Source organism: Sceloporus occidentalis, unplaced genomic scaffold (genome assembly GCF_023333645.1).
Source record: "Sceloporus occidentalis isolate IW3139 unplaced genomic scaffold, rSceOcc1.0.p SCAF_206, whole genome shotgun sequence".
Taxonomy (NCBI): Eukaryota; Metazoa; Chordata; class Lepidosauria; order Squamata; family Phrynosomatidae; genus Sceloporus; species Sceloporus occidentalis.
In genome coordinates this window covers 190,769-212,244 of record NW_028317186.1, presented here as the reverse complement: position 1 = coordinate 212,244, position 21,476 = coordinate 190,769, and the positions used below count along the sequence as shown (strand labels likewise).

The following is a 21,476-nucleotide window of genomic DNA, read 5'->3' as shown; positions in this document are numbered from 1 at the left end:
TACATGGGAGCTTCTTCCTGTACTTTCTTTAAACCAAAAAAGGGAAAGCTTCAGTGAAAAGTCATTAAGGCCTTTCAGTCACCATTTCCCTTCAAGGGGTGGGACGTGTTCTTCCAGGGTTGGCAGCAAGACGATTCTCCAAAGAATGAGCACTACTTCCTGCTCTTTTGCTCTTACGAGGATATTGCTTGCTTGTAGGAGAGCTCTGGTATGAAAAAAACCCGTGCAGAACTTTCCGAACCCGTCACAAAAACACAAGCCAGGTGAAGAAAGTAACGCGTGGTAGATGTGCAGAGTTCTTTGCCACTCTTTCATGGCCCACAGCAGCCAAGCTTTCAAAGACTTAAGGTGATTCATCTGTTTTTAACCAGGCATGCCAGTCTCACAAGAGACTATCAAAAATTGCCATTGCTGACTATTTTTCAAGTCATCATGGCGGGGTATTGGGAATAGTTTTCAACTAGCAATAATCGCGCCTCTGTTAACACCTCATGGGCTATGATACTGCCACTGCGCAAAGCTAACCTTCTGGCTGCTTTGGTAGATAATGCATGCCCAATGAGCGCTCATTAAGGTTTTGGCTAGGCATAGGTGGACATTGAGCCAGAGCAGAGCATTGTGGGAACTGTTATGCTAATTAAACTGGCATTTGACAAAGGTGTCTCTAGAAAAGGCCCAGAAGGAAACATTTTCCCAGAGAAAAGCCCCAGATCTTTAAGGCAAAATGCAAACGAGGTCTCACCTCTACTTTCTGGGACAAAATGCACACTTTCACCTCATGGTGCTGAAAGGCACTCCCAACTGTCAAGGATCATAAAAAAATCCACACCTCTCTGATGAAATTGGCATAGCTGGTCCTTTGTGACGACGACGACTCGCACACTCGGCTCGGGATACAACATGGAGATATGACAGATGGATATGAGGTAGGTCAACACGACGGGCTGCAACGCGAAGGTCCACAGCAGGGCACGTCATCCAATGGCTTCTTACAAGGGGAAGATAGATTCTGGTGGATGACGTGCTGCTGCATACATGGGAGCTTCTTCCTGTACTTTCTTTAAACCAAAAAAGGGAAAGCTTCAGTGAAAAGTCATTAAGGCCTTTCAGTCACCATTTCCCTTCAAGGGGTGGGACGTGTTCTTCCAGGGTTGGCAGCAAGACGATTCTCCAAAGAATGAGCACTACTTCCTGCTCTTTTGCTCTTACGAGGATATTGCTTGCTTGTAGGAGAGCTCTGGTATGAAAAAAACCCGTGCAGAACTTTCCGAACCCGTCACAAAAACACAAGCCAGGTGAAGAAAGTAACGCGTGGTAGATGTGCAGAGTTCTTTGCCACTCTTTCATGGCCCACAGCGGCCAAGCTTTCAAAGACTTAAGGTGATTCATCTGTTTTTAACCAGGCATGCCAGTCTCACAAGAGACTATCAAAAATTGCCATTGCTGACTATTTTTCAAGTCATCATGGCGGGGTATTGGGAATAGTTTTCAATTAGCAATAATCACGCCTCGGTTAACACCTCATGGGCTATGATACTGCCACTGCGCAAAGCTAACTTTCTGGCTGCTTTGGTAGATAATGCATGCCCAATGAGCGCTCATTAAGGTTTTGGCTAGGCATAGGTGGACATTGAGCCAGAGCAGAGCATTGTGGGAACTGTTATGCTAATTAAACTGGCATTTGACAAAGGTGTCTCTAGAAAAGGCCCAGAAGGAAACATTTTCCCAGAGAAAAGCCCCAGATCTTTAAGGCAAAATGCAAACGAGGTCTCACCTCTACTTTCTGGGACAAAATGCACACTTTCACCTCATGGTGCTGAAAGGCACTCCCAACTGTCAAGGATCATAAAAAAATCCACACCTCTCTGATGAAATTGGCATAGCTGGTCCTTTGTGACGACGACGACTCGCACACTCGGCTCGGGATACAACATGGAGATATGACAGATGGATATGAGGTAGGTCAACACGACGGGCTGCAACGCGAAGGTCCACAGCAGGGCACGTCATCCAATGGCTTCTTACAAGGGGAAGATAGATTCTGGTGGATGACGTGCTGCTGCATACATGGGAGCTTCTTCCTGTACTTTCTTTAAACCAAAAAAGGGAAAGCTTCAGTGAAAAGTCATTAAGGCCTTTCAGTCACCATTTCCCTTCAAGGGGTGGGACGTGTTCTTCCAGGGTTGGCAGCAAGACGATTCTCCAAAGAATGAGCACTACTTCCTGCTCTTTTGCTCTTACGAGGATATTGCTTGCTTGTAGGAGAGCTCTGGTATGAAAAAAACCCGTGCAGAACTTTCCGAACCCGTCACAAAAACACAAGCCAGGTGAAGAAAGTAACGCGTGGTAGATGTGCGCAGTTCTTTGCCACTCTTTCATGGCCCACAGCAGCCAAGCTTTCAAAGACTTAAGGTGATTCATCTGTTTTTAACCAGGCATGCCAGTCTCACAAGAGACTATCAAAAATTGCCATTGCTGACTATTTTTCAAGTCATCATGGCGGGGTATTGGGAATAGTTTTCAATTAGCAATAATCACGCCTCGGTTAACACCTCATGGGATATGATACTGCCACTGCGCAAAGCTAACCTTCTGGCTGCTTTGGTAGATAATGCATGCCCAATGAGCGCTCATTAAGGTTTTGGCTAGGCATAGGTGGACATTGAGCCAGAGCAGAGCATTGTGGGAACTGTTATGCTAATTAAACTGGCATTTGACAAAGGTGTCTCTAGAAAAGGCCCAGAAGGAAACATTTTCCCAGAGAAAAGCCCCAGATCTTTAAGGCAAAATGCAAACGAGGTCTCACCTCTACTTTCTGGGACAAAATGCACACTTTCACCTCATGGTGCTGAAAGGCACTCCCAACTGTCAAGGATCATAAAAAAATCCACACCTCTCTGATGAAATTGGCATAGCTGGTCCTTTGTGACGACGACGACTCGCACACTCGGCTCGGGATACAACATGGAGATATGACAGATGGATATGAGGTAGGTCAACACGACGGGCTGCAACGCGAAGGTCCACAGCAGGGCACGTCATCCAATGGCTTTTTACAAGGGGAATATAGATTCTGGTGGATGACGTGCTGCTGCATACATGGGAGCTTCTTCCTGTACTTTCTTTAAACCAAAAAAGGGAAAGCTTCAGTGAAAAGTCATTAAGGCCTTTCAGTCACCATTTCCCTTCAAGGGGTGGGACGTGTTCTTCCAGGGTTGGCAGCAAGACGATTCTCCAAAGAATGAGCACTACTTCCTGCTCTTTTGCTCTTACGAGGATATTGCTTGCTTGTAGGAGAGCTCTGGTATGAAAAAAACCCGTGCAGAACTTTCCGAACCCGCCACAAAAACACAAGCCAGGTGAAGAAAGTAACGCGTGGTAGATGTGCAGAGTTCTTTGCCACTCTTTCATGGCCCACAGCAGCCAAGCTTTCAAAGACTTAAGGTGATTCATCTGTTTTTAACCAGGCATGCCAGTCTCACAAGAGACTATCAAAAATTGCCATTGCTGACTATTTTTCAAGTCATCATGGCGGGGTATTGGGAATAGTTTTCAATTAGCAATAATCACGCCTCGGTTAACACCTCATGGGCTATGATACTGCCACTGCGCAAAGCTAACCTTCTGGCTGCTTTGGTAGATAATGCATGCCCAATGAGCGCTCATTAAGGTTTTGGCTAGGCATAGGTGGACATTGAGCCAGAGCAGAGCATTGTGGGAACTGTTATGCTAATTAAACTGGCATTTGACAAAGGTGTCTCTAGAAAAGGCCCAGAAGGAAACATTTTCCCAGAGAAAAGCCCCAGATCTTTAAGGCAAAATGCAAACGAGGTCTCACCTCTACTTTCTGGGACAAAATGCACACTTTCACCTCATGGTGCTGAAAGGCACTCCCAACTGTCAAGGATCATAAAAAAATCCATACCTCTCTGATGAAATTGGCATAGCTGGTCCTTTGTGACGACGACGACTCGCACACTCGGCTCGGGATACAACATGGAGATATGACAGATGGATATGAGGTAGGTCAACACGACGGGCTGCAACGCGAAGGTCCACAGCAGGGCACGTCATCCAATGGCTTCTTACAAGGGGAAGATAGATTCTGGTGGATGACGTGCTGCTGCATACATGGGAGCTTCTTCCTGTACTTTCTTTAAACCAAAAAAGGGAAAGCTTCAGTGAAGTCATTAAGGCCTTTCAGTCACCATTTCCCTTCAAGGGGTGGGACGTGTTCTTCCAGGGTTGGCAGCAAGACGATTCTCCAAAGAATGAGCACTACTTCCTGCTCTTTTGCTCTTACGAGGATATTGCTTGCTTGTAGGAGAGCTCTGGTATGAAAAAAACCCGTGCAGAACTTTCCGAACCCGTCACAAAAACACAAGCCAGGTGAAGAAAGTAACGCGTGGTAGATGTGCAGAGTTCTTTGCCACTCTTTAATGGCCCACAGCAGCCAAGCTTTCAAAGACTTAAGGTGATTCATCTGTTTTTAACCAGGCATGCCAGTCTCACAACAGACTATCAAAAATTGCCATTGCTGACTATTTTTCAAGTCATCATGGCGGGGTATTGGGAATAGTTTTCAATTAGCAATAATCACGCCTCGGTTAACACCTCATGGGCTATGATACTGCCACTGCGCAAAGCTAACCTTCTGGCTGCTTTGGTAGATAATGCATGCCCAATGAGCGCTCATTAAGGTTTTGGCTAGGCATAGGTGGACATTGAGCCAGAGCAGAGCATTGTGGGAACTGTTATGCTAATTAAACTGGCATTTGACAAAGGTGTCTCTAGAAAAGGCCCAGAAGGAAACATTTTCCCAGAGAAAAGCCCCAGATCTTTAAGGCAAAATGCAAACGAGGTCTCACCTCTACTTTCTGGGACAAAATGCACACTTTCACGTCATGGTGCTGAAAGGCACTCCCAACTGTCAAGGATCATAAAAAAATCCACACCTCTCTGATGAAATTGGCATAGCTGGTCCTTTGTGACGACGACGACTCGCACACTCGGCTCGGGATACAACATGGAGATATGACAGATGGATATGAGGTAGGTCAACACGACGGGCTGCAACGCGAAGGTCCACAGCAGGGCACGTCATCCAATGGCTTCTTACAAGGGGAAGATAGATTCTGGTGGATGACGTGCTGCTGCATACATGGGAGCTTCTTCCTGTACTTTCTTTAAACCAAAAAAGGGAAAGCTTCAGTGAAAAGTCATTAAGGCCTTTCAGTCACCATTTCCCTTCAAGGGGTGGGACGTGTTCTTCCAGGGTTGGCAGCAAGACGATTCTCCAAAGAATGAGCACTACTTCCTGCTCTTTTGCTCTTACGAGGATATTGCTTGCTTGTAGGAGAGCTCTGGTATGAAAAAAACCCGTGCAGAACTTTCCGAACCCGTCACAAAAACACAAGCCAGGTGAAGAAAGTAACGCGTGGTAGATGTGCAGAGTTCTTTGCCACTCTTTCATGGCCCACAGCAGCCAAGCTTTCAAAGACTTAAGGTGATTCATCTGTTTTTAACCAGGCATGCCAGTCTCACAAGAGACTATCAAAAATTGCCATTGCTGACTATTTTTCAAGTCATCATGGCGGGGTATTGGGAATAGTTTTCAACTAGCAATAATCGCGCCTCTGTTAACACCTCATGGGCTATGATACTGCCACTGCGCAAAGCTAACCTTCTGGCTGCTTTGGTAGATAATGCATGCCCAATGAGCGCTCATTAAGGTTTTGGCTAGGCATAGGTGGACATTGAGCCAGAGCAGAGCATTGTGGGAACTGTTATGCTAATTAAACTGGCATTTGACAAAGGTGTCTCTAGAAAAGGCCCAGAAGGAAACATTTTCCCAGAGAAAAGCCCCAGATCTTTAAGGCAAAATGCAAACGAGGTCTCACCTCTACTTTCTGGGACAAAATGCACACTTTCACCTCATGGTGCTGAAAGGCACTCCCAACTGTCAAGGATCATAAAAAAATCCACACCTCTCTGATGAAATTGGCATAGCTGGTCCTTTGTGATGACGACGACTCGCACACTCGGCTCGGGATACAACATGGAGATATGACAGATGGATATGAGGTAGGTCAACACGACGGGCTGCAACGCGAAGGTCCACAGCAGGGCACGTCATCCAATGGCTTTTTACAAGGGGAAGATACATTCTGGTGGATGACGTGCTGCTGCATACATGGGAGCTTCTTCCTGTACTTTCTTTAAACCAAAAAAGGGAAAGCTTCAGTGAAAAGTCATTAAGGCCTTTCAGTCACCATTTCCCTTCAAGGGGTGGGACGTGTTCTTCCAGGGTTGGCAGCAAGACGATTCTCCAAAGAATGAGCACTACTTCCTGCTCTTTTGCTCTTACGAGGATATTGCTTGCTTGTAGGAGAGCTCTGGTATGAAAAAAACCCGTGCAGAACTTTCCGAACCCGCCACAAAAACACAAGCCAGGTGAAGAAAGTAACGCGTGGTAGATGTGCAGAGTTCTTTGCCACTCTTACATGGCCCACAGCAGCCAAGCTTTCAAAGACTTAAGGTGATTCATCTGTTTTTAACCAGGCATGCCAGTCTCACAAGAGACTATCAAAAATTGCCATTGCTGACTATTTTTCAAGTCATCATGGCGGGGTATTGGGAATAGTTTTCAATTAGCAATAATCACGCCTCGGTTAACACCTCATGGGCTATGATACTGCCACTGCGCAAAGCTAACCTTCTGGCTGCTTTGGTAGATAATGCATGCCCAATGAGCGCTCATTAAGGTTTTGGCTAGGCATAGGTGGACATTGAGCCAGAGCAGAGCATTGTGGGAACTGTTATGCTAATTAAACTGGCATTTGACAAAGGTGTCTCTAGAAAAGGCCCAGAAGGAAACATTTTCCCAGAGAAAAGCCCCAGATCTTTAAGGCAAAATGCAAACGAGGTCTCACCTCTACTTTCTGGGACAAAATGCACACTTTCACCTCATGGTGCTGAAAGGCACTCCCAACTGTCAAGGATCATAAAAAAATCCACACCTCTCTGATGAAATTGGCATAGCTGGTCCTTTGTGACGACGACGACTCGCACACTCGGCTCGGGATACAACATGGAGATATGACAGATGGATATGAGGTAGGTCAACACGACGGGCTGCAACGCGAAGGTCCACAGCAGGGCACGTCATCCAATGGCTTTTTACAAGGGGAAGATAGATTCTGGTGGATGACGTGCTGCTGCATACATGGGAGCTTCTTCCTGTACTTTCTTTAAACCAAAAAAGGGAAAGCTTCAGTGAAAAGTCATTAAGGCCTTTCAGTCACCATTTCCCTTCAAGGGGTGGGACGTGTTCTTCCAGGGTTGGCAGCAAGACGATTCTCCAAAGAATGAGCACTACTTCCTGCTCTTTTGCTCTTACGAGGATATTGCTTGCTTGTAGGAGAGCTCTGGTATGAAAAAAACCCGTGCAGAACTTTCCGAACCCGCCACAAAAACACAAGCCAGGTGAAGAAAGTAACGCGTGGTAGATGTGCAGAGTTCTTTGCCACTCTTTCATGGCCCACAGCAGCCAAGCTTTCAAAGACTTAAGGTGATTCATCTGTTTTTAACCAGGCATGCCAGTCTCACAAGAGACTATCAAAAATTGCCATTGCTGACTATTTTTCAAGTCATCATGGCGGGGTATTGGGAATAGTTTTCAATTAGCAATAATCACGCCTCGGTTAACACCTCATGGGCTATGATACTGCCACTGCGCAAAGCTAACCTTCTGGCTGCTTTGGTAGATAATGCATGCCCAATGAGCGCTCATTAAGGTTTTGGCTAGGCATAGGTGGACATTGAGCCAGAGCAGAGCATTGTGGGAACTGTTATGCTAATTAAACTGGCATTTGACAAAGGTGTCTCTAGAAAAGGCCCAGAAGGAAACATTTTCCCAGAGAAAAGCCCCAGATCTTTAAGGCAAAATGCAAACGAGGTCTCACCTCTACTTTCTGGGACAAAATGCACACTTTCACCTCATGGTGCTGAAAGGCACTCCCAACTGTCAAGGATCATAAAAAAATCCACACCTCTCTGATGAAATTGGCATAGCTGGTCCTTTGTGACGACGACGACTCGCACACTCGGCTCGGGATACAACATGGAGATATGACAGATGGATATGAGGTAGGTCAACACGACGGGCTGCAACGCGAAGGTCCACAGCAGGGCACGTCATCCAATGGCTTTTTACAAGGGGAAGATAGATTCTGGTGGATGACGTGCTGCTGCATACATGGGAGCTTCTTCCTGTACTTTCTTTAAACCAAAAAAGGGAAAGCTTCAGTGAAAAGTCATTAAGGCCTTTCAGTCACCATTTCCCTTCAAGGGGTGGGACGTGTTCTTCCAGGGTTGGCAGCAAGACGATTCTCCAAAGAATGAGCACTACTTCCTGCTCTTTTGCTCTTACGAGGATATTGCTTGCTTGTAGGAGAGCTCTGGTATGAAAAAAACCCGTGCAGAACTTTCCGAACCCGCCACAAAAACACAAGCCAGGTGAAGAAAGTAACGCGTGGTAGATGTGCAGAGTTCTTTGCCACTCTTTCATGGCCCACAGCAGCCAAGCTTTCAAAGACTTAAGGTGATTCATCTGTTTTTAACCAGGCATGCCAGTCTCACAAGAGACTATCAAAAATTGCCATTGCTGACTATTTTTCAAGTCATCATGGCGGGGTATTGGGAATAGTTTTCAATTAGCAATAATCACGCCTCGGTTAACACCTCATGGGCTATGATACTGCCACTGCGCAAAGCTAACCTTCTGGCTGCTTTGGTAGATAATGCATGCCCAATGAGCGCTCATTAAGGTTTTGGCTAGGCATAGGTGGACATTGAGCCAGAGCAGAGCATTGTGGGAACTGTTATGCTAATTAAACTGGCATTTGACAAAGGTGTCTCTAGAAAAGGCCCAGAAGGAAACATTTTCCCAGAGAAAAGCCCCAGATCTTTAAGGCAAAATGCAAACGAGGTCTCACCTCTACTTTCTGGGACAAAATGCACACTTTCACCTCATGGTGCTGAAAGGCACTCCCAACTGTCAAGGATCATAAAAAAATCCATACCTCTCTGATGAAATTGGCATAGCTGGTCCTTTGTGACGACGACGACTCGCACACTCGGCTCGGGATACAACATGGAGATATGACAGATGGATATGAGGTAGGTCAACACGACGGGCTGCAACGCGAAGGTCCACAGCAGGGCACGTCATCCAATGGCTTCTTACAAGGGGAAGATAGATTCTGGTGGATGACGTGCTGCTGCATACATGGGAGCTTCTTCCTGTACTTTCTTTAAACCAAAAAAGGGAAAGCTTCAGTGAAGTCATTAAGGCCTTTCAGTCACCATTTCCCTTCAAGGGGTGGGACGTGTTCTTCCAGGGTTGGCAGCAAGACGATTCTCCAAAGAATGAGCACTACTTCCTGCTCTTTTGCTCTTACGAGGATATTGCTTGCTTGTAGGAGAGCTCTGGTATGAAAAAAACCCGTGCAGAACTTTCCGAACCCGTCACAAAAACACAAGCCAGGTGAAGAAAGTAACGCGTGGTAGATGTGCAGAGTTCTTTGCCACTCTTTCATGGCCCACAGCAGCCAAGCTTTCAAAGACTTAAGGTGATTCATCTGTTTTTAACCAGGCATGCCAGTCTCACAAGAGACTATCAAAAATTGCCATTGCTGACTATTTTTCAAGTCATCATGGCGGGGTATTGGGAATAGTTTTCAATTAGCAATAATCACGCCTCGGTTAACACCTCATGGGCTATGATACTGCCACTGCGCAAAGCTAACCTTCTGGCTGCTTTGGTAGATAATGCATGCCCAATGAGCGCTCATTAAGGTTTTGGCTAGGCATAGGTGGACATTGAGCCAGAGCAGAGCATTGTGGGAACTGTTATGCTAATTAAACTGGCATTTGACAAAGGTGTCTCTAGAAAAGGCCCAGAAGGAAACATTTTCCCAGAGAAAAGCCCCAGATCTTTAAGGCAAAATGCAAACGAGGTCTCACCTCTACTTTCTGGGACAAAATGCACACTTTCACGTCATGGTGCTGAAAGGCACTCCCAACTGTCAAGGATCATAAAAAAATCCACACCTCTCTGATGAAATTGGCATAGCTGGTCCTTTGTGACGACGACGACTCGCACACTCGGCTCGGGATACAACATGGAGATATGACAGATGGATATGAGGTAGGTCAACACGACGGGCTGCAACGCGAAGGTCCACAGCAGGGCACGTCATCCAATGGCTTCTTACAAGGGGAAGATAGATTCTGGTGGATGACGTGCTGCTGCATACATGGGAGCTTCTTCCTGTACTTTCTTTAAACCAAAAAAGGGAAAGCTTCAGTGAAAAGTCATTAAGGCCTTTCAGTCACCATTTCCCTTCAAGGGGTGGGACGTGTTCTTCCAGGGTTGGCAGCAAGACGATTCTCCAAAGAATGAGCACTACTTCCTGCTCTTTTGCTCTTACGAGGATATTGCTTGCTTGTAGGAGAGCTCTGGTATGAAAAAAACCCGTGCAGAACTTTCCGAACCCGTCACAAAAACACAAGCCAGGTGAAGAAAGTAACGCGTGGTAGATGTGCAGAGTTCTTTGCCACTCTTTCATGGCCCACAGCAGCCAAGCTTTCAAAGACTTAAGGTGATTCATCTGTTTTTAACCAGGCATGCCAGTCTCACAAGAGACTATCAAAAATTGCCATTGCTGACTATTTTTCAAGTCATCATGGCGGGGTATTGGGAATAGTTTTCAACTAGCAATAATCGCGCCTCTGTTAACACCTCATGGGCTATGATACTGCCACTGCGCAAAGCTAACCTTCTGGCTGCTTTGGTAGATAATGCATGCCCAATGAGCGCTCATTAAGGTTTTGGCTAGGCATAGGTGGACATTGAGCCAGAGCAGAGCATTGTGGGAACTGTTATGCTAATTAAACTGGCATTTGACAAAGGTGTCTCTAGAAAAGGCCCAGAAGGAAACATTTTCCCAGAGAAAAGCCCCAGATCTTTAAGGCAAAATGCAAACGAGGTCTCACCTCTACTTTCTGGGACAAAATGCACACTTTCACCTCATGGTGCTGAAAGGCACTCCCAACTGTCAAGGATCATAAAAAAATCCACACCTCTCTGATGAAATTGGCATAGCTGGTCCTTTGTGACGACGACGACTCGCACACTCGGCTCGGGATACAACATGGAGATATGACAGATGGATATGAGGTAGGTCAACACGACGGGCTGCAACGCGAAGGTCCACAGCAGGGCACGTCATCCAATGGCTTCTTACAAGGGGAAGATAGATTCTGGTGGATGACGTGCTGCTGCATACATGGGAGCTTCTTCCTGTACTTTCTTTAAACCAAAAAAGGGAAAGCTTCAGTGAAAAGTCATTAAGGCCTTTCAGTCACCATTTCCCTTCAAGGGGTGGGACGTGTTCTTCCAGGGTTGGCAGCAAGACGATTCTCCAAAGAATGAGCACTACTTCCTGCTCTTTTGCTCTTACGAGGATATTGCTTGCTTGTAGGAGAGCTCTGGTATGAAAAAAACCCGTGCAGAACTTTCCGAACCCGTCACAAAAACACAAGCCAGGTGAAGAAAGTAACGCGTGGTAGATGTGCAGAGTTCTTTGCCACTCTTTCATGGCCCACAGCAGCCAAGCTTTCAAAGACTTAAGGTGATTCATCTGTTTTTAACCAGGCATGCCAGTCTCACAAGAGACTATCAAAAATTGCCATTGCTGACTATTTTTCAAGTCATCATGGCGGGGTATTGGGAATAGTTTTCAATTAGCAATAATCACGCCTCGGTGAACACCTCATGGGCTATGATACTGCCACTGCGCAAAGCTAACCTTCTGATTGCTTTGGTAGATAATGCATGCCCAATGAGCGCTCATTAAGGTTTTGGCTAGGCATAGGTGGACATTGAGCCAGAGCAGAGCATTGTGGGAACTGTTATGCTAATTAAACTGGCATTTGACAAAGGTGTCTCTAGAAAAGGCCCAGAAGGAAACATTTTCCCAGAGAAAAGCCCCAGATCTTTAAGGCAAAATGCAAACGAGGTCTCACCTCTACTTTCTGGGACAAAATGCACACTTTCACCTCATGGTGCTGAAAGGCACTCCCAACTGTCAAGGATCATAAAAAAATCCACACCTCTCTGATGAAATTGGCATAGCTGGTCCTTTGTGACGACGACGACTCGCACACTCGGCTCGGGATACAACATGGAGATATGACAGATGGATATGAGGTAGGTCAACACGACGGGCTGCAACGCGAAGGTCCACAGCAGGGCACGTCATCCAATGGCTTCTTACAAGGGGAAGATAGATTCTGGTGGATGACGTGCTGCTGCATACATGGGAGCTTCTTCCTGTACTTTCTTTAAACCAAAAAAGGGAAAGCTTCAGTGAAAAGTCATTAAGGCCTTTCAGTCACCATTTCCCTTCAAGGGGAGGGACGTGTTCTTCCAGGGTTGGCAGCAAGACGATTCTCCAAAGAATGAGCACTACTTCCTGCTCTTTTGCCCTTACGAGGATATTGCTTGTAGGAGAGCTCTGGTATGAAAAAAACCCGTGCAGAACTTTCCGAACCCGTCACAAAAACACAAGCCAGGTGAAGAAAGTAACGCGTGGTAGATGTGCAGAGTTCTTTGCCACTCTTTAATGGCCCACAGCAGCCAAGCTTTCAAAGACTTAAGGTGATTCATCTGTTTTTAACCAGGCATGCCAGTCTCACAAGAGACTATCAAAAATTGCCATTGCTAACTATTTTTCAAGTCATCATGGCGGGGTATTGGGAATAGTTTTCAATTAGCAATAATCACGCCTCGGTTAACACCTCATGGGCTATGATACTGCCACTGCGCAAAGCTAACCTTCTGGCTGCTTTGGTAGATAATGCATGCCCAATGAGCGCTCATTAAGGTTTTGGCTAGGCATAGGTGGACATTGAGCCAGAGCAGAGCATTGTGGGAACTGTTATGCTAATTAAACTGGCATTTGACAAAGGTGTCTCTAGAAAAGGCCCAGAAGGAAACATTTTCCCAGAGAAAAGCCCCAGATCTTTAAGGCAAAATGCAAACGAGGTCTCACCTCTACTTTCTGGGACAAAATGCACACTTTCACCTCATGGTGCTGAAAGGCACTCCCAACTGTCAAGGATCATAAAAAAATCCACACCTCTCTGATGAAATTGGCATAGCTGGTCCTTTGTGACGACGACGACTCGCACACTCGGCTCGGGATACAACATGGAGATATGACAGATGGATATGAGGTAGGTCAACACGACGGGCTGCAACGCGAAGGTCCACAGCAGGGCACGTCATCCAATGGCTTCTTACAAGGGGAAGATAGATTCTGGTGGATGACGTGCTGCTGCATACATGGGAGCTTCTTCCTGTACTTTCTTTAAACCAAAAAAGGGAAAGCTTCAGTGAAAAGTCATTAAGGCCTTTCAGTCACCATTTCCCTTCAAGGGGTGGGACGTGTTCTTCCAGGGTTGGCAGCAAGACGATTCTCCAAAGAATGAGCACTACTTCCTGCTCTTTTGCTCTTACGAGGATATTGCTTGCTTGTAGGAGAGCTCTGGTATGAAAAAAACCCGTGCAGAACTTTCCGAACCCGTCACAAAAACACAAGCCAGGTGAAGAAAGTAACGCGTGGTAGATGTGCAGAGTTCTTTGCCACTCTTTCATGGCCCACAGCAGCCAAGCTTTCAAAGACTTAAGGTGATTCATCTGTTTTTAACCAGGCATGCCAGTCTCACAAGAGACTATCAAAAATTGCCATTGCTGACTATTTTCCAAGTCATCATGGCGGGGTATTGGGAATAGTTTTCAATTAGCAATAATCACGCCTCGGTTAACACCTCATGGGCTATGATACTGCCACTGCGCAAATCTAACCTTCTGGCTGCTTTGGTAGATAATGCATGCCCAATGAGCGCTCATTAAGGTTTTGGCTAGGCATAGGTGGACATTGAGCCAGAGCAGAGCATTGTGGGAACTGTTATGCTAATTAAACTGGCATTTGACAAAGGTGTCTCTAGAAAAGGCCCAGAAGGAAACATTTTCCCAGAGAAAAGCCCCAGATCTTTAAGGCAAAATGCAAACGAGGTCTCACCTCTACTTTCTGGGACAAAATGCACACTTTCACCTCATGGTGCTGAAAGGCACTCCCAACTGTCAAGGATCATAAAAAAATCCACACCTCTCTGATGAAATTGGCATAGCTGGTCCTTTGTGACGACGACTCGCACACTCGGCTCGGGATACAACATGGAGATATGACAGATGGATATGAGGTAGGTCAACACGACGGGCTGCAACGCGAAGGTCCACAGCAGGGCACGTCATCCAATGGCTTCTTACAAGGGGAAGATAGATTCTGGTGGATGACGTGCTGCTGCATACATGGGAGCTTCTTCCTGTACTTTCTTTAAACCAGAAAAGGGAAAGCTTCAGTTAAAAGTCATTAAGGCCTTTCAGTCACCATTTCCCTTCAAGGGGTGGGACGTGTTCTTCCAGGGTTGGCAGCAAGACGATTCTCCAAAGAATGAGCACTACTTCCTGCTCTTTTGCTCTTACGAGGATATTGCTTGCTTGTAGGAGAGCTCTGGTATGAAAAAAACCCGTGCAGAACTTTCCAAACCCGTCACAAAAACACAAGCCAGGTGAAGAAAGTAACGCGTGGTAGATGTGCAGAGTTCTTTGCCACTCTTTAATGGCCCACAGCAGCCAAGCTTTCAAAGACTTAAGGTGATTCATCTGTTTTTAACCAGGCATGCCAGTCTCACAAGAGACTATCAAAAATTGCCATTGCTGACTATTTTTCAAGTCATCATGGCGGGGTATTGGGAATAGTTTTCAATTAGCAATAATCACGCCTCGGTTAACACCTCATGGGCTATGATACTGCCACTGCGCAAAGCTAACCTTCTGGCTGCTTTGGTAGATAATGCATGCCCAATGAGCGCTCATTAAGGTTTTGGCTAGGCATAGGTGGACATTGAGCCAGAGCAGAGCATTGTGGGAACTGTTATGCTAATTAAACTGGCATTTGACAAAGGTGTCTCTAGAAAAGGCCCAGAAGGAAACATTTTCCCAGAGAAAAGCCCCAGATCTTTAAGGCAAAATGCAAACGAGGTCTCACCTCTACTTTCTGGGACAAAATGCACACTTTCACCTCATGGTGCTGAAAGGCACTCCCAACTGTCAAGGATCATAAAAAAATCCACACCTCTCTGATGAAATTGGCATAGCTGGTCCTTTGTGACGACGACTCGCACACTCGGCTCGGGATACAACATGGAGATATGACAGATGGATATGAGGTAGGTCAACACGACGGGCTGCAACGCGAAGGTCCACAGCAGGGCACGTCATCCAATGGCTTCTTACAAGGGGAAGATAGATTCTGGTGGATGACGTGCTGCTGCATACATGGGAGCTTCTTCCTGTACTTTCTTTAAACCAGAAAAGGGAAAGCTTCAGTTAAAAGTCATTAAGGCCTTTTAGTCACCATTTCCCTTCAAGGGGTGGGACGTGTTCTTCCAGGGTTGGCAGCAAGACGATTCTCCAAAGAATGAGCACTACTTCCTGCTCTTTTGCTCTTACGAGGATATTGCTTGCTTGTAGGAGAGCTCTGGTATGAAAAAAACCCGTGCAGAACTTTCCGAACCCGTCACAAAAACACAAGCCAGGTGAAGAAAGTAACGCGTGGTAGATGTGCAGAGTTCTTTGCCACTCTTTAATGGCCCACAGCAGCCAAGCTTTCAAAGACTTAAGGTGATTCATCTGTTTTTAACCAGGCATGCCAGTCTCACAAGAGACTATCAAAAATTGCCATTGCTGACTATTTTTCAAGTCATCATGGCGGGGTATTGGGAATAGTTTTCAATTAGCAATAATCACGCCTCGGTTAACACCTCATGGGCTATGATACTGCCACTGCGCAAAGCTAACCTTCTGGCTGCTTTGGTAGATAATGCATGCCCAATGAGCGCTCATTAAGGTTTTGGCTAGGCATAGGTGGACATTGAGCCAGAGCAGAGCATTGTGGGAACTGTTATGCTAATTAAACTGGCATTTGACAAAGGTGTCTCTAGAAAAGGCCCAGAAGGAAACATTTTCCCAGAGAAAAGCCCCAGATCTTTAAGGCAAAATGCAAACGAGGTCTCACCTCTACTTTCTGGGACAAAATGCACACTTTCACCTCATGGTGCTGAAAGGCACTCCCAACTGTCAAGGATCATAAAAAAATCCACACCTCTCTGATGAAATTGGCATAGCTGGTCCTTTGTGACGACGACGACTCGCACACTCGGCTCGGGATACAACATGGAGATATGACAGATGGATATGAGGTAGGTCAACACGACGGGCTGCAACGCGAAGGTCCACAGCAGGGCACGTCATCCAATGGCTTCTTACAAGGGGAAGATAGATTCTGGTGGATGACGTGCTGCTGCATACATGGGAGCTTCTTCCTGTACTTTCTTTAAACCAAAAAAGGGAAAGCTTCAGTGAAAAGTCATTAAGGCCTTTCAGTCACCATTTCCCTTCAAGGGGTGGGACGTGTTCTTCCAGGGTTGGCAGCAAGACGATTCTCCAAAGAATGAGCACTACTTCCTGCTCTTTTGCTCTTACGAGGATATTGCTTGCTTGTAGGAGAGCTCTGGTATGAAAAAAACCCGTGCAGAACTTTCCAAACCCGTCACAAAAACACAAGCCAGGTGAAGAAAGTAACGCGTGGTAGATGTGCAGAGTTCTTTGCCACTCTTTAATGGCCCACAGCAGCCAAGCTTTCAAAGACTTAAGGTGATTCATCTGTTTTTAACCAGGCATGCCAGTCTCACAAGAGACTATCAAAAATTGCCATTGCTGACTATTTTTCAAGTCATCATGGCGGGGTATTGGGAATAGTTTTCAATTAGCAATAATCACGCCTCGGTTAACACCTCATGGGCTATGATACTGCCACTGCGCAAAGCTAACCTTCTGGCTGCTTTGGTAGATAATGCATGCCCAATGAGCGCTCATTAAGGTTTTGGCTAGGCATAGGTGGACATTGAGCCAGAGCAGAGCATTGTGGGAACTGTTATGCTAATTAAACTGGCATTTGACAAAGGTGTCTCTAGAAAAGGCCCAGAAGGAAACATTTTCCCAGAGAAAAGCCCCAGATCTTTAAGGCAAAATGCAAACGAGGTCTCACCTCTACTTTCTGGGACAAAATGCACACTTTCACCTCATGGTGCTGAAAGGCACTCCCAACTGTCAAGGATCATAAAAAAATCCACACCTCTCTGATGAAATTGGCATAGCTGGTCCTTTGTGACGACGACTCGCACACTCGGCTCGGGATACAACATGGAGATATGACAGATGGATATGAGGTAGGTCAACACGACGGGCTGCAACGCGAAGGTCCACAGCAGGGCACGTCATCCAATGGCTTCTTACAAGGGGAAGATAGATTCTGGTGGATGACGTGCTGCTGCATACATGGGAGCTTCTTCCTGTACTTTCTTTAAACCAGAAAAGGGAAAGCTTCAGTTAAAAGTCATTAAGGCCTTTTAGTCACCATTTCCCTTCAAGGGGTGGGACGTGTTCTTCCAGGGTTGGCAGCAAGACGATTCTCCAAAGAATGAGCACTACTTCCTGCTCTTTTGCTCTTACGAGGATATTGCTTGCTTGTAGGAGAGCTCTGGTATGAAAAAAACCCGTGCAGAACTTTCCGAACCCGTCACAAAAACACAAGCCAGGTGAAGAAAGTAACGCGTGGTAGATGTGCAGAGTTCTTTGCCACTCTTTAATGGCCCACAGCAGCCAAGCTTTCAAAGACTTAAGGTGATTCATCTGTTTTTAACCAGGCATGCCAGTCTCACAAGAGACTATCAAAAATTGCCATTGCTGACTATTTTTCAAGTCATCATGGCGGGGTATTGGGAATAGTTTTCAATTAGCAATAATCACGCCTCGGTTAACACCTCATGGGCTATGATACTGCCACTGCGCAAAGCTAACCTTCTGGCTGCTTTGGTAGATAATGCATGCCCAATGAGCGCTCATTAAGGTTTTGGCTAGGCATAGGTGGACATTGAGCCAGAGCAGAGCATTGTGGGAACTGTTATGCTAATTAAACTGGCATTTGACAAAGGTGTCTCTAGAAAAGGCCCAGAAGGAAACATTTTCCCAGAGAAAAGCCCCAGATCTTTAAGGCAAAATGCAAACGAGGTCTCACCTCTACTTTCTGGGACAAAATGCACACTTTCACCTCATGGTGCTGAAAGGCACTCCCAACTGTCAAGGATCATAAAAAAATCCACACCTCTCTGATGAAATTGGCATAGCTGGTCCTTTGTGACGACGACGACTCGCACACTCGGCTCGGGATACAACATGGAGATATGACAGATGGATATGAGGTAGGTCAACACGACGGGCTGCAACGCGAAGGTCCACAGCAGGGCACGTCATCCAATGGCTTCTTACAAGGGGAAGATAGATTCTGGTGGATGACGTGCTGCTGCATACATGGGAGCTTCTTCCTGTACTTTCTTTAAACCAAAAAAGGGAAAGCTTCAGTGAAAAGTCATTAAGGCCTTTCAGTCACCATTTCCCTTCAAGGGGTGGGACGTGTTCTTCCAGGGTTGGCAGCAAGACGATTCTCCAAAGAATGAGCACTACTTCCTGCTCTTTTGCTCTTACGAGGATATTGCTTGCTTGTAGGAGAGCTCTGGTATGAAAAAAACCCGTGCAGAACTTTCCGAACCCGTCACAAAAACACAAGCCAGGTGAAGAAAGTAACGCGTGGTAGATGTGCAGAGTTCTTTGCCACTCTTTCATGGCCCACAGCAGCCAAGCTTTCAAAGACTTAAGGTGATTCATCTGTTTTTAACCAGGCATGCCAGTCTCACAAGAGACTATCAAAAATTGCCATTGCTGACTATTTTTCAAGTCATCATGGCGGGGTATTGGGAATAGTTTTCAACTAGCAATAATCGCGCCTCTGTTAACACCTCATGGGCTATGATACTGCCACTGCGCAAAGCTAACCTTCTGGCTGCTTTGGTAGATAATGCATGCCCAATGAGCGCTCATTAAGGTTTTGGCTAGGCATAGGTGGACATTGAGCCAGAGCAGAGCATTGTGGGAACTGTTATGCTAATTAAACTGGCATTTGACAAAGGTGTCTCTAGAAAAGGCCCAGAAGGAAACATTTTCCCAGAGAAAAGCCCCAGATCTTTAAGGCAAAATGCAAACGAGGTCTCACCTCTACTTTCTGGGACAAAATGCACACTTTCACCTCATGGTGCTGAAAGGCACTCCCAACTGTCAAGGATCATAAAAAAATCCACACCTCTCTGATGAAATTGGCATAGCTGGTCCTTTGTGATGACGACGACTCGCACACTCGGCTCGGGATACAACATGGAGATATGACAGATGGATATGAGGTAGGTCAACACGACGGGCTGCAACGCGAAGGTCCACAGCAGGGCACGTCATCCAATGGCTTTTTACAAGGGGAAGATAGATTCTGGTGGATGACGTGCTGCTGCATACATGGGAGCTTCTTCCTGTACTTTCTTTAAACCAAAAAAGGGAAAGCTTCAGTGAAAAGTCATTAAGGCCTTTCAGTCACCATTTCCCTTCAAGGGGTGGGACGTGTTCTTCCAGGGTTGGCAGCAAGACGATTCTCCAAAGAATGAGCACTACTTCCTGCTCTTTTGCTCTTACGAGGATATTGCTTGCTTGTAGGAGAGCTCTGGTATGAAAAAAACCCGTGCAGAACTTTCCGAACCCGCCACAAAAACACAAGCCAGGTGAAGAAAGTAACGCGTGGTAGATGTGCAGAGTTCTTTGCCACTCTTACATGGCCCACAGCAGCCAAGCTTTCAAAGACTTAAGGTGATTCATCTGTTTTTAACCAGGCATGCCAGTCTCACAAGAGACTATCAAAAATTGCCATTGCTGACTATTTTTCAAGTCATCATGGCGGGGTATTGGGAATAGTTTTCAATTAGCAATAATCACGCCTCGGTTAACACCTCATGGGCTATGATACTGCCACTGCGCAAAGCTAACCTTCTGGCTGCTTTGGTAGATAATGCATGCCCAATGAGCGCTCATTAAGGTTTTGGCTAGGCATAGGTGGACATTGAGCCAGAGCAGAGCATTGTGGGAACTGTTATGCTAATTAAACTGGCATTTGACAAAGGTGTCTCTAGAAAAGGCCCAGAAGGAAACATTTTCCCAGAGAAAAGCCCCAGATCTTTAAGGCAAAATGCAAACGAGGTCTCACCTCTACTTTCTGGGACAAAATGCACACTTTCACCTCATGGTGCTGAAAGGCACTCCCAACTGTCAAGGATCATAAAAAAATCCACACCTCTCTGATGAAATTGGCATAGCTGGTCCTTTGTGACGACGACGACTCGCACACTCGGCTCGGGATACAACATGGAGATATGACAGATGGATATGAGGTAGGTCAACACGACGGGCTGCAACGCGAAGGTCCACAGCAGGGCACGTCATCCAATGGCTTTTTACAAGGGGAAGATAGATTCTGGTGGATGACGTGCTGCTGCATACATGGGAGCTTCTTCCTGTACTTTCTTTAAACCAAAAAAGGGAAAGCTTCAGTGAAAAGTCATTAAGGCCTTTCAGTCACCATTTCCCTTCAAGGGGTGGGACGTGTTCTTCCAGGGTTGGCAGCAAGACGATTCTCCAAAGAATGAGCACTACTTCCTGCTCTTTTGCTCTTACGAGGATATTGCTTGCTTGTAGGAGAGCTCTGGTATGAAAAAAACCCGTGCAGAACTTTCCGAACCCGCCACAAAAACACAAGCCAGGTGAAGAAAGTAACGCGTGGTAGATGTGCAGAGTTCTTTGCCACTCTTTCATGGCCAACAGCAGCCAAGCTTTCAAAGACTTAAGGTGATCCATCTGTTTTTAACCAGGCATGCCAGTCTCACAAGAGACTATCAAAAATTGCCATTGCTGACTATTTTTCAAGTCATCATGGCGGGGTATTGGGAATAGTTTTCAATTAGCAATAATCACGCCTCGGTTAACACCTCATGGGCTATGATACTGCCACTGCGCAAAGCTAACCTTCTGGCTGCTTTGGTAGATAATGCATGCCCAATGAGCGCTCATTAAGGTTTTGGCTAGGCATAGGTGGACATTGAGCCAGAGCAGAGCATTGTGGGAACTGTTATGCTAATTAAACTGGCATTTGACAAAGGTGTCTCTAGAAAAGGCCCAGAAGGAAACATTTTCCCAGAGAAAAGCCCCAGATCTTTAAGGCAAAATGCAAACGAGGTCTCACCTCTACTTTCTGGGACAAAATGCACACTTTCACCTCATGGTGCTGAAAGGCACTCCCAACTGTCAAGGATCATAAAAAAATCCACACCTCTCTGATGAAATTGGCATAGCT

The 21,476-nt window shown here is 46.1% G+C and overlaps 21 non-coding genes across 21 annotated transcripts; all 21 read right to left on the bottom strand.

The window, feature by feature from the left end:
- Window positions 1-380: 380 nt before the first annotated feature.
- On the bottom strand, window positions 381-522 carry LOC149277867 (U4 spliceosomal RNA). Its single transcript, XR_016279000.1, has one exon. It is a non-coding gene; the product is annotated as a U4 spliceosomal RNA (small nuclear RNA).
- An 890-nt stretch (window positions 523-1,412) lies between these two features.
- On the bottom strand, window positions 1,413-1,554 carry LOC149277866 (U4 spliceosomal RNA). Its single transcript, XR_016278870.1, has one exon. It is a non-coding gene; the product is annotated as a U4 spliceosomal RNA (small nuclear RNA).
- An 890-nt stretch (window positions 1,555-2,444) lies between these two features.
- Window positions 2,445-2,586, bottom strand: LOC149277865 (U4 spliceosomal RNA). Its single transcript, XR_016278971.1, has one exon. It is a non-coding gene; the product is annotated as a U4 spliceosomal RNA (small nuclear RNA).
- Window positions 2,587-3,476: 890 nt separating this feature from the next.
- LOC149277864 (U4 spliceosomal RNA) lies at window positions 3,477-3,618 on the bottom strand. The gene has a single exon (XR_016278869.1). It is a non-coding gene; the product is annotated as a U4 spliceosomal RNA (small nuclear RNA).
- An 888-nt stretch (window positions 3,619-4,506) lies between these two features.
- LOC149277863 (U4 spliceosomal RNA) lies at window positions 4,507-4,648 on the bottom strand. The gene has a single exon (XR_016278974.1). It is a non-coding gene; the product is annotated as a U4 spliceosomal RNA (small nuclear RNA).
- An 890-nt stretch (window positions 4,649-5,538) lies between these two features.
- On the bottom strand, window positions 5,539-5,680 carry LOC149277862 (U4 spliceosomal RNA). Its single transcript, XR_016278999.1, has one exon. It is a non-coding gene; the product is annotated as a U4 spliceosomal RNA (small nuclear RNA).
- An 890-nt stretch (window positions 5,681-6,570) lies between these two features.
- Window positions 6,571-6,712, bottom strand: LOC149277861 (U4 spliceosomal RNA). The gene has a single exon (XR_016278868.1). It is a non-coding gene; the product is annotated as a U4 spliceosomal RNA (small nuclear RNA).
- An 890-nt stretch (window positions 6,713-7,602) lies between these two features.
- Window positions 7,603-7,744, bottom strand: LOC149277860 (U4 spliceosomal RNA). The gene has a single exon (XR_016278867.1). It is a non-coding gene; the product is annotated as a U4 spliceosomal RNA (small nuclear RNA).
- An 890-nt stretch (window positions 7,745-8,634) lies between these two features.
- LOC149277859 (U4 spliceosomal RNA) lies at window positions 8,635-8,776 on the bottom strand. Its single transcript, XR_016278866.1, has one exon. It is a non-coding gene; the product is annotated as a U4 spliceosomal RNA (small nuclear RNA).
- Window positions 8,777-9,664: 888 nt separating this feature from the next.
- LOC149277858 (U4 spliceosomal RNA) lies at window positions 9,665-9,806 on the bottom strand. The gene has a single exon (XR_016278865.1). It is a non-coding gene; the product is annotated as a U4 spliceosomal RNA (small nuclear RNA).
- An 890-nt stretch (window positions 9,807-10,696) lies between these two features.
- Window positions 10,697-10,838, bottom strand: LOC149277857 (U4 spliceosomal RNA). Its single transcript, XR_016278998.1, has one exon. It is a non-coding gene; the product is annotated as a U4 spliceosomal RNA (small nuclear RNA).
- Window positions 10,839-11,728: 890 nt separating this feature from the next.
- LOC149277856 (U4 spliceosomal RNA) lies at window positions 11,729-11,870 on the bottom strand. The gene has a single exon (XR_016278880.1). It is a non-coding gene; the product is annotated as a U4 spliceosomal RNA (small nuclear RNA).
- An 886-nt stretch (window positions 11,871-12,756) lies between these two features.
- LOC149277855 (U4 spliceosomal RNA) lies at window positions 12,757-12,898 on the bottom strand. The gene has a single exon (XR_016278913.1). It is a non-coding gene; the product is annotated as a U4 spliceosomal RNA (small nuclear RNA).
- An 890-nt stretch (window positions 12,899-13,788) lies between these two features.
- Window positions 13,789-13,930, bottom strand: LOC149277854 (U4 spliceosomal RNA). Its single transcript, XR_016278966.1, has one exon. It is a non-coding gene; the product is annotated as a U4 spliceosomal RNA (small nuclear RNA).
- Window positions 13,931-14,817: 887 nt separating this feature from the next.
- Window positions 14,818-14,959, bottom strand: LOC149277853 (U4 spliceosomal RNA). The gene has a single exon (XR_016278864.1). It is a non-coding gene; the product is annotated as a U4 spliceosomal RNA (small nuclear RNA).
- Window positions 14,960-15,846: 887 nt separating this feature from the next.
- LOC149277852 (U4 spliceosomal RNA) lies at window positions 15,847-15,988 on the bottom strand. Its single transcript, XR_016278863.1, has one exon. It is a non-coding gene; the product is annotated as a U4 spliceosomal RNA (small nuclear RNA).
- An 890-nt stretch (window positions 15,989-16,878) lies between these two features.
- On the bottom strand, window positions 16,879-17,020 carry LOC149277851 (U4 spliceosomal RNA). Its single transcript, XR_016278860.1, has one exon. It is a non-coding gene; the product is annotated as a U4 spliceosomal RNA (small nuclear RNA).
- An 887-nt stretch (window positions 17,021-17,907) lies between these two features.
- LOC149277850 (U4 spliceosomal RNA) lies at window positions 17,908-18,049 on the bottom strand. Its single transcript, XR_016278859.1, has one exon. It is a non-coding gene; the product is annotated as a U4 spliceosomal RNA (small nuclear RNA).
- An 890-nt stretch (window positions 18,050-18,939) lies between these two features.
- LOC149277849 (U4 spliceosomal RNA) lies at window positions 18,940-19,081 on the bottom strand. Its single transcript, XR_016278997.1, has one exon. It is a non-coding gene; the product is annotated as a U4 spliceosomal RNA (small nuclear RNA).
- An 890-nt stretch (window positions 19,082-19,971) lies between these two features.
- LOC149277848 (U4 spliceosomal RNA) lies at window positions 19,972-20,113 on the bottom strand. The gene has a single exon (XR_016278858.1). It is a non-coding gene; the product is annotated as a U4 spliceosomal RNA (small nuclear RNA).
- An 890-nt stretch (window positions 20,114-21,003) lies between these two features.
- LOC149277847 (U4 spliceosomal RNA) lies at window positions 21,004-21,145 on the bottom strand. Its single transcript, XR_016278857.1, has one exon. It is a non-coding gene; the product is annotated as a U4 spliceosomal RNA (small nuclear RNA).
- Window positions 21,146-21,476: the final 331 nt, after the last annotated feature.